This window comes from Microcaecilia unicolor, chromosome 7, assembly GCF_901765095.1.
Source record: "Microcaecilia unicolor chromosome 7, aMicUni1.1, whole genome shotgun sequence".
NCBI classification, from domain to species: Eukaryota; Metazoa; Chordata; class Amphibia; order Gymnophiona; family Siphonopidae; genus Microcaecilia; species Microcaecilia unicolor.
The window spans coordinates 88,763,851-88,774,641 of NC_044037.1; positions in this window are offsets into that span (position 1 = coordinate 88,763,851).

Sequence of the window (10,791 nt, forward strand, 5' to 3'; positions counted from 1 at the left end):
AAAGTTTTCTGATTTTAATGCAGGGGGAGCGGGGAGCAGTGGGGACCTCGGGCGGGGCAAGGACACTCATAAAGGACACTCCTGATGAGCGTTTTTGCCCCCTCCCTCCTGATTTTTTTTTTTCATTACAGTTTGGAAGCCGGGCAGCCCTAACGACAGACCTCTCGTTAGCTTTCTGGTGGTTTTCCAGTGTTAGGGCAAGCGGTAAACTTTGATGCATCTGATTTCAATAGGGTTTCTACACAATTTGCTCATCTGCATTCTGTTTTCGTTAGCTGCTACCGTCGTCGGAAAAAGGCCTTTAATGCATGTCACGGTTTAAAACTTGTTCGTTAAAGGGTTGTAAAAGGGTCGTTAAAGTTTAGTGCATCTTGCCCTGAGTCATTGAAACACAGAAGCCCCTCCACCCCACTACAAGGTGGTGTCCCTTTGGAGGGGTGCTTGTTAAATGCTGTTATCAATGCTGATTAGCTTGTTAAGCCAATTAACAATTGTTATAGAACACACCTGGATTTTGGCATGGATCTCTAGGTGCACTATATAGAATCTGGCAGTATATTCCTTTGTTTGGCCATTTATTCATAACAAAAGCAATCAAAATGAACATTTCCAGAAATGACATGGGAAACGATGTCCCAGAAAACTTTTCCGGCTGCTCATCTCTGGTTTTTACTGGAAGGCTCTTCACCTTCTACCCTTTCTTTAAAGAGATATCTTTTGATTACTCATGAGTCTGCCGCCTTTCACCTTTATTTTCCATGGAAGAGCAAGATTAATCAGCCACACATGTGTGTCATCATCTGTGATGGTGCCAGTTCAGATATGCTTTCCCAGTGCCCAGAAAAGCTTAGAAACTTTTTGGGCGTACTCCGGTGCTTTTTCCCTGCCTACACAGCTCCTCCCTCTCAGTCTTTGCTAGCTATGGAGCAGAATGGTAACATTTTCTGTTTTTTTCTTGCGTAGCAAAGGAAAGGAGGATTTATGAATTAAGATTTAAGAAGAAAATTTATAAAGCATAACCCATAGAGCTCAGTACAAGTACCTGCTGGTTCCTTACTCATGCCTTTAACTGGGGGAAAAAAGATTTACAAAGGTGCGCTAGCATTTTTAGCACACACTAAAAATAAGTATCTGCGAAACACTAGAGACACCCATAGGGCGTCTAGCATTTAGCACATGCTTATTTTTAGCATGTGCTAAAAATGCTAGCACCTCTTTGTAAAAGGCCCACTGACAGGGGTGTAGCCAGACTTTTTAGCCCCCCCCCCCCCTGGTGCCGCCAACTTTCACACCCCCCCCCCCCCGCTGCAACCCTCTCAACCCCCCCTTCCCGCCGCCTACCCTCTCCTGCCACGTACCTTTGCTGGCGGGGGACCCCAACTCCCGCCAGCTGAAGTCCTTTCCTCGGCCGCGCGTGTTGCTTGCTGAATGATCTGATCAAGTTTCTGTGCGTGCGTCTGACGTCCTGCACGTGCAGGACGTCAGACGCACGCACAGAAACTTGATCAGATCATTCAGCAAGCAACGCCACGTGGCAGAGAGAACTTCGGCTGGCAGGGGTTGGGGTCCCCCACCAGCAAAGGTACACGATGGCGGCAGGGGAGGGTTGGCGGTGGGAAGGGGGGACGAGAGGGTCGCGGCAGGGGGGTCCAGGGCCAAATCCACGGGGGCCCAGGCCCCCGTGGCCCCATAGTAGCTATGCCCCTGCCCACTGAGTTTGGTATGACTGGACTCCACCTTAGCTTGTATATCAAATCATCCAAACATTAGACACTCTTTCTCTATTTGTAAATACTAGATCCAGGCGCGATGCCCCCCCTAGTGGGTTTCACCAGTAGTTGCCTAAGCAAAGCCCATTGTAAGGCATCCAGAATCTATCCAGTTCTCTTCAGGATTGCAGATAGAATACTACTACTACTACTACTCCAATCCTTACCTGGTAGATTCATGTTTCTCAGTATTATTACCTCTTCCTTTATTCCCACTTTTATGACATTGTTGATCAGATTCCTGTCCAGTTGTTGTATTTGAGTCCGATGGCTGTAGACCGCACCTGTGAAGATGAAAGTACCATCTCGTCTTTCAAAGATAATCCACAGTGCTTCCTCTTTTCCCCACACCCCCTGCATTTCAGCCACTTTAATGTTTTTTTACATATAGATATTCTACCATTCCTTAAATAGATTATAACTAAGTATGATGATATCCCATTCATGATACTCATTGAATTGTGTCTCCATAATGACCAAAATGTCCAGGTCCAATCTTTTGCAAATCATTACAGCGATCCTGAGAATCCAACCAGTTAGCAGCCCTTAGAACCTCTAAGCCAGCATAGCAAAAATTCTAGAAATCTAATTTCAATGTGATCTAATTTGAGCACCTTAAATGTTCTTAGTAATGAAAGAAGTGGCGATATCATCTCTGATAATGTTTAGTGCAATATCCTGCCTAAACTCTCTTTTCTATGCCAATAAACTTCTATAAAAAAGAGAGAAAGAAAAGAAGAGGCAAAGGAGAGCCCACAGCTAGGATGGTAATGGAGAGGCTGTTTTCTAAGCTGCATTAGGCTCTAATACAACTTAAATGGCATACCATGAGATGCACTCAAGCTTCCTGCGGTATGTTGCAAATGTGCATACACTGTTACATATTTTTTGAGGAGAGTGGGCAGGCTTTCCTGCACTAATCAGTTTGCCAGCTACATTTACCATGCACTTATGGATAAGCTCAGGAATATTATTATTTAGATTTTGTTCACACCTTTTTCAGGTGAGTTATATTCAGGTACATGATATTTCTCCTAGGAGGGCTCATAAGTTTAGTTTGTACCTGAGGCAATGGAGGGTTAAGTGACTTGCCCAAGATCACAAGGAGCAGCAGTGGGATTTGAACCGGCCACCTCTGGATTGCAAGACTGGTGCTCTAACCACTAGGCCAATAGCCCTTATTGCCTGGTAGTAAGTGCACAGGTGTTTTGTTTTTTAAATGACTGCACACTAATGGCAACATTAGTGCATGGCTTAATGTGTCCACAGTGTGAAAACAGTAAATACAACCCCAAGTAGACCCTCAGTTCACCAAATTATTACTGGTAGGAGGAAAAAGGTCTCAGATGTCACCAGATAACTCAGCCCTCATAAGTAATCAAGGGTCAGAGAAAACTCTTGTGGATCTGTTTCTTCATTTACAAATTGCTGGACGTACTCTGATTCATAAAATAGTCTCAATACTATTTCCTACAGGGCAAACTAAACCCTCTAGGGCTCTTTTACTAAGGTGTGCTAATGGATTTAGCGTGTGGTATCAAATTAGTGTGCATTAAGTGCCATGCAGCTCATAGATATACAATAGGTTGCACGGCATTTAGCACACATTAGTAAAAGAATCCCTCAGTAATTTAGAAATCCAGCTTTTGGACAAAGGCAAAGTGTTACTTTCCACCTCCTTTTGCAACAATGGGATTACTTTTTTTTTTTTTTTTTTTTTAGGTTGGAGCACAATGGCTACATTCTTTATAGTAACCACTAGATGGCACGTGGACACCACTATTTTACAGTAAGATATAAAAAGTGATTAGGAAGGATTTAGAGAAAGACCAAAGTATACAAAACATCCCTCTCTCTCTCTCTCTCTCTCTCTCTCTCTCTCTCTTTCCTTCCCTCCCCACTCATCTCTGATCTGCACCATTATCCCCCACAGCCCTCCTTCTTTACCCTTACCCACATGGGGCTAATTCTATAAACAGGCACCTCCTTTTAGGTGCCCTGATGCCATGTGGTGAGAGCCTCTTCTAGAACAGCATCTGGGTGCCCAGGTTCCTTTATAGAATGCTGGCATAACCCAGTATTGGCATTTATACACCTGCAGTTACACCAAAAATCCAACAAGCTGGAAACTCTGACCCTTTGCCAGAGGATGTGGTAACAGCAGTTAGTGTATCTGGGTATAAAAAAGGTTTGGACATGTTCCTGGAGGAAAAGTCCATAGTCTGTTATTGAGATGGACATGGGGGAAGCCATTGCTTGCTCTTGGGGTTGGTAGCATGGAATGTTGCTACTATTTGGGATTCCGGAATCTTGTTACGCTTTGGATTTCTGCCAGGTACTGTTTATCTTTCTGCCCTCTCCCAGGTATAAAGATACTATTTACCTGCAAGCTGGAATGTCCAGCACTCCAGAGAATATGGTCCTACCACCACCAGATGGAGAGACAGAAAGACACAGAAGGCTATAGTAATAATATGAGAATAATCAATAATTGTTTATTACACTTACCAATCAGGAATACAATTAGACTACATAATATAATTAATTAATTCTCATATGAGACAGCAGCCAGGACACAAACGTGACCTCTGACATTAGCTCTCTGGTTGCCTCTCTCCATAATTCTCCTTTTATACTCTTTTCTCTCATAGATTTGTATTGGAAGTACAAAGTCAGCATTTCTCTCATATTCCAGCCCATTCTAGCAAATTTTATCTTTACAGAAGCAAAGTTCTTCATAACATATTTGTTTATAATAAGTAAGGTCAGTAAGATTATCCTACTTTACAAAAACCATCTTCCCAGCAACTAAAGTTATGTCTCCTTCATTATCTGCTTAAATTTCCCCTTACATTACTTCATTTACAATATTCTCTCGCTACACATATCTTTGTTATGACTCCATATCTGCCTGTCTCCTCAGCAGAAGGGCAAGTTGACATGAGATTCACATTCTGTGTATTTCTTATTATTTAGCTTCTCGGTGATTCTTAACCTGTTCATAGCCTGTTCGCAGAGGCATAGCTGTGCTCCTAATTCTTAGTTACTGTTGCAAAGTTATTTTATGGTTCATAACCTGCATGTCCCATATAAACTGTACATGTGATCTGGATTGGCCACTGCTGGAAGCAGGATACCTGGCTAGATGGACCATTGGTCTGAATCAATATACTATTCTTATGTTCTTAAATATGTAACAGAGTGGAGGAAAAACCTCATAAACCCAAGCAGTGAACATGTAAAATGATCACAACACTGCCAATCAAATGGGTCCACTTTTAATCATTGGTTAAAAAAAACTCCACTCAAAACTCAAAAATATTCTATCACTCTTCCTTGGGCACTCAAACAAATTGTGGGCGTAAAATAGAAACTGCACTTATCTGAGGCAGATACCAACCGGAGCTCATTTCACCGCTGGCTTCATCAGCTGGTTAAATCTGCAAACATTCTTCCTCGCAGTCCCTCAGATGAAAGATGGGGCCGGGCCCGCAGTTACATCAGCCATAGACCTGATTACTGTTCCCTCTAAGCCCAGGGTTCTCAACCCCCAGTCCTTGAGACACACCTGTCAGGTTTTCAGGATACCCTCAATGAATAGGCATGAGATAAATTTACATACAATGGAGGTAGCTCACGAAAACCTGACTGGCAAGGTGTGTCCCAAGGACTGGATCGAGACCCCCCCCCCCCCCCCCCCCCCCCACACACACACACACACACTCTAAACAGAGCGGAGGTCTTCCAACTGCTTTGCTACCAGTGAGAGAGACTTCTTCAACAATATGTTTTCAATGGCTGGGAACCAGCAGGTTACTTGGAGTCCTGCAAAGCTTGCTTGTGCTTCAACACCACCACCCCCCACCCACTGGCAGGACTGTAGCTGGAGGACTCCAGTTCAGCTTAGTGTTTCCCAAGTCCGGTCCTGGAATACCCCTGGCCAGTCAGGTTTTCAGGATATCCACAGTGAATATGCATGAAAGAGATTTGCACATACTGCCTCCATTATAAGCAAATCTTTCATGCATATTCATTGTGGATATCCTGAAAACCTGTCTGGCCAGGGGTACTCCAGAACCAGACTTGGGAAATACAGGCTTAGAGGGAACAGTGAACCTGGTGTAACTTTGGGCACCCAAATGTGGCAAGTGTGTGTGTAACTTAGGGCTTCTTTTACAAAGCTGCGTTAGCGATTCCTGCGCGGCAAATGAGAGGCAGCCCATTCAGTTCCTACGGGCTTCCTCTCATTTGCTGAGCAGGAATCACTAGAGCAGCTTTGTAAAAGAAACCCTTAGTGTGTTCTGCTGTAGCCTGCTCATGTGACAGCCTGTCCCTTGCTCCACCAGTGTAAATGCCCCCCTTGCTATGCCACTTACACATGTCCCTATATAATAGCGCTTAGGTGTGCACTGCTACTTGAGTGTGTAAGTGTGCACTTGCCCTTGAAAGTGACAATATTCTGTGCATTTACATGCTCAGAATGCACATGAATGAGTGCCCTGTTCTAGAACTGTCGTCATGCTGTAGAAGGGTCCAAATGGAGGGGGTACTAGTATAGCAATATCCTCTCCTGCTTAGTCCCATACCCAAAACACCTGCCCAGGAATTGATGACTGCAGAGTGCACTGCCCTGAAAAGCTAAAACACAATGACTGTTGAGAATGTAACTAAGAAAAACATCCAGAAAACTGATTTTTTAAAATAACTCCCCATGTAATTCTTGACCAAATTCAGGGGCAAACTGAGGGTGGTCTAGGTCTCCGGGCACTGAGGGTGGTCTAAACCCCCCACCTGGCCGTGGCCCAACACCCCCCCCCCCTTATTGCCGCATCTGACGCCCCCACTACCCCGGTCCTACCTGAGGGGTTCTGGTGGTATGGTGTCCTCTGCTGGGGGGGGGGGGGGGGGAATGTTCTTTCCTACCTGCTATGCTGCTGCTATTTCCCCACGTACTGGCACAGCCATGTTTTCAAAATGGCGGCCGAGACTTCCCACTGTAGTCTCGCTGGTCTCGACATTCTTGTGAGACTTCCATAGGGAGTCTTGGCCACCAGTTTTAAATTACAGTGGTTCTGGATGAGAGGGGGGAATAGCGGCAGCCCAGCGGGCTGGGCAGGAAAGAACATGTCATCCATTCCCTTTCCCCCCCCTGCAGAGGCCACTAGACACCAGGCATCCAGAGAGAACATCTGGGCCCCCTAGAACCTCTGGGCCCTCGGGCACTACCCAGTTGCCCAAATGGTTAGTCTGCCTCTGACCAAAACTAATACAGTACTGTGTTCCAGCTTAAAGTATCTCCTATTCAGTAAGAGATTACTGTGTTTTGGGCTTTTGCTAGAGGCTTGAAAATGCACCCAAATGTTATATAGCTTCCATATTAAGAAATACACGGGTGAATTAGCTTAGTTTTGACAAAAATATGAGTTACTGTGCTCTGGCTTTCAGAGCAGTACAGTGTTGCAGGAGCTGTGACACATGGTGTAAGTCATACATAACCAGAGATCATCATGTAACAAAACAGCACCAACCAGCTCACTATAAAAAAAGGGGTACAAAACGAAAGTAGTCACACACAGACAAAAAACAAAAACAGCAGCCACTGCTGTATGCTCAGTATTGCAAAAAAATCAACAAATTATAACTTACCTTAAATAAAAAGGCGGCTTATTTTCTAGGAGTACAACGGAAAGCAATTAGCTCATTCCTTTTCAGTAATAGCTTAAGAAATGCAATATTCAGATATTTCTCTGCTGAGCTACCAATCTAGGGGCCCTGTTTACTAAGCCGTGCTAGCATTTTTAGCACGTGCTAAGCAGCCTGCGCTAACCTTGTAGACACCCATAATATTTAGGGTTACCATATGTCCGGTTTTACCCAGACATGTCCTCTTTTTTTTTTGAGGACACGGCCAGGCAACTGGGCAGGTTTTGCCAGCGTGCCCTTTTGTCCGGACTTGCGGACAAATGGGCAGGCTGGCGGGCGGGCCTAGGGGTGTCCTATCCTCCCTTCCCCTTACCTTACCTTACCTTACTGTACTGCCCTGATGGTCTAGTGACCTCTTTGGGGCAGGAAAGAGCCCCCTCTTTTCTGCCCGAAGCGGCTGCAGACTGTCTTGCTGCCTCTTGTCCCGCCGCCGATTCAAAATGGCTGCTGAGAGTTCAAGCGGCAGCCTCATGAGACTTCCGCAGAAGGTCACTGCTTGAACTCGGCAGCCGAAACGGGAGGCAGCAAGACAGTCTGCGGCCGCTCCGAGCAGGAAAGAGGGGGCTCTTTTTTTGCCCTGAAGAGGTCACTAGACCACCAGGGCAGTACAATAAAGTAAGGGGCGGGGAGGATAGGACACCCTTAGGGGGTGTGACGGGGGTAGGGGGGGTGTGGGTGTGGGTGTGGCATGGGTCCTCTTTTTTGGGGAGGGCAAATATGGTAACCCTAATACTATTCCTATGGGCATCTACATGGTTTAGCATGTGCTAAAAATGCTAGCATACCTTAGTAAACAGGGCCCTAGGTTTGTATCTGAATCAAGGAGGGTTAGGGGACTTGCCCAAGACCACAAGGAGCATCAGTGGGATCTGGACACTGGCCTCTTTGGCAGTGGCGTAGCCAGATAGCCAATTTTGGATGGGCCTGAGTCCAAAGTGGGTGGGCACAATATTTTCTCTGCCCTACCCTACCGCAAAATATAAATACATTAGCTAATAAGGATCCTCAAGCTCTTTCAGCTAAAGACTTTGATGGTGGCCAGAACTCCCTTTTACCAAACTTGGCAGGCAGCAGCAACATCCGTAAGCCACTGATGCCAGCATCCTATGCGTGCTTAGCTGTCGGTGACTCAAGCATGCTGTCACCGACTGCAGAGCTTGGTAGAAGGAAGTTCTGGCCGTCTTTGGAGGAAGTCCTCAGCTGGGGAGGCTTGGGATCCCTACCAGCTATACAGCAAGGGTCAGAACTGGTGTTAGACATGCTAGGGCTCCCTCCCTGATCCCCTCTCCTCCCTGCCTGCCCTCCGATTTCCCAACCTGCCATTACTGTCACACCAACAGACCCTCACCAAATACAGAACAAGGGATCACGTATCAGAAATAAAAATATTTAGACAAAAATTGAACTCGGAACCCCCAAAAGTTAAACTTAGCATGTACTTCAACACTGGAGAAATAAAAACAAAAATGCATTTCCTTTCTCCTGAACACGATACAAGCACATTTGCTATGTAGATTTCCCAAAGCCAACATATTCCATTTAAAACATTCAAAATGCATTGCTTATTTTCTACCTTTGTGGTCTGGACATTGTATTTTTCCATCATGTTGGTTGCAGTTTCTTTTCTGCTTTCCTGTCTGTCGTCTTCTAATTCTCTTTCAAGTAGCTGCTGTCCATTTGTCTTGTTTTACCTTCACTACACCTGCTTCTGACATATTGACTGTTCTTATTTTTAGTTCTTTCCTCTCTTTTTTTCTTCTTTCTGCCTTGCTGTCAACTCAAATTTCACCCTCTCACTGTTCTCCTCCTTTTTAGTTTACAGCTACTGTAACAGGGGTTAAGGGGGAATGAGGGAATAATAAAAATAATAAATACTTACCTGGGGAAATCATCTTAGAGGCATGGGGCCTTTGGGTGGGTTGTCTGGGATGGTTAGGGTGAAGAGACGTCTGCTGGGGTGATTTGGGGTCAGTGAGGGCAGGGGAAGAGGAGCGAGGAAAGGGAGAGGCTGCGTGGGGCAGCGTTACGTGTTTTTGGCCAGTGTGGGGGCTGAAAGCGCTGCAGGAAGGCAGCGCTGAAGTTTTGGCTCCCGGGGACGATTGGGTACGTCCCCGGGAGTGAAGAGGAGGTCCGGGCATGTTTGGGCCGGGTGTAGGCCGATTTGAGGCCGCACAACGAGTTTCGGGGCCCGGGAGCGATGGAGCACGTTCCCGGGCCAGAAGATATAAACCGGAGCGGGGGGAGCGCTCTAGGTGTAAGAGGCGTGGGTCTTCGTGTTTTTCGCGATCGCGCTGAGGGCTGAGGAGGGACAGGTTTCGGGCTGCTGAAAAAGAAGATGGCCGGCGAGGGGAAGACGTCGGCGCGCACGTGCATGAGGCGGCGCGCCTCATGCACGAACCGGCAACGCGCATTTCAGCAACTAGGCCGAAGCCGGGGCCTAAATTTTGGGCCGGCTTCGGAGGTTTTTTGTTTTTGCTTCCGATTTTGTTATTTGACGTCCGGGACCGGATCCAAGGGGAGTGGTCGTGTGTAAGGAAATTCAGGAAAGCAGGTAAGGGGTTTTTAACCCAGAATTTAAATTAGTTTATTTTTAAATTGTATTAATGCGGTTTTTGATTTTTAGAAATTAAATGGTTAATGATTTTTAAATTCTGTTTTTGGATTTGGGGTCGGGGAATTTTTTGGGATTTTTCTGGTATATTAGTTTTTGAATTTGAATATTTTAAGGGGGTCATTTGGGGGGGGTCTAGTTTTAAGGGGTTAGGAAAGGGTTAACTGGTTAAATTCGACGGAGTAGGTTCAGAGGGGAATATTAAAATTTTTGAAATAGGTTTTAAATTTTTTGGGAATTTTTTCAGGGATTTTTAGAAGACTGTTGCGTAGCGGGGGTTAAATGTTGGGATATTTAAAATTTAAAAACACCGTTTAATAGAGGATGGGAGGTTTAATTGGCATGGGAAATTTGGGGTAATTTGATGGAAATTTATAGGGGTTTTATATTAATTGAAGAATTTCCCATTGATTTCTATGGGGATTTTTCAATTAAAATGGGGATTGAGCAGTGCTGCTCAACATTCCGCTTGTCAGCAGGGAGAGTTGGAATGTTGAGCAGGACTAGGGATTGGCTGGCTGAGGGCGGAATCCCAAGCCAAGCAGCCGTCTCCTAGGTAACGGTCAGTGGGACAGTTGGCAGAGCGCTGGTGACTGTGGAGGTGGAAGGAAGTGTGTTTGGTGGTGTGGCTAATGTGGTGAGTTTGGAGTGATTTTGAGAAGGTTGGAAGTGGGATTTTGACTGAGTTTGGTGATAGGAGGGCAGTGT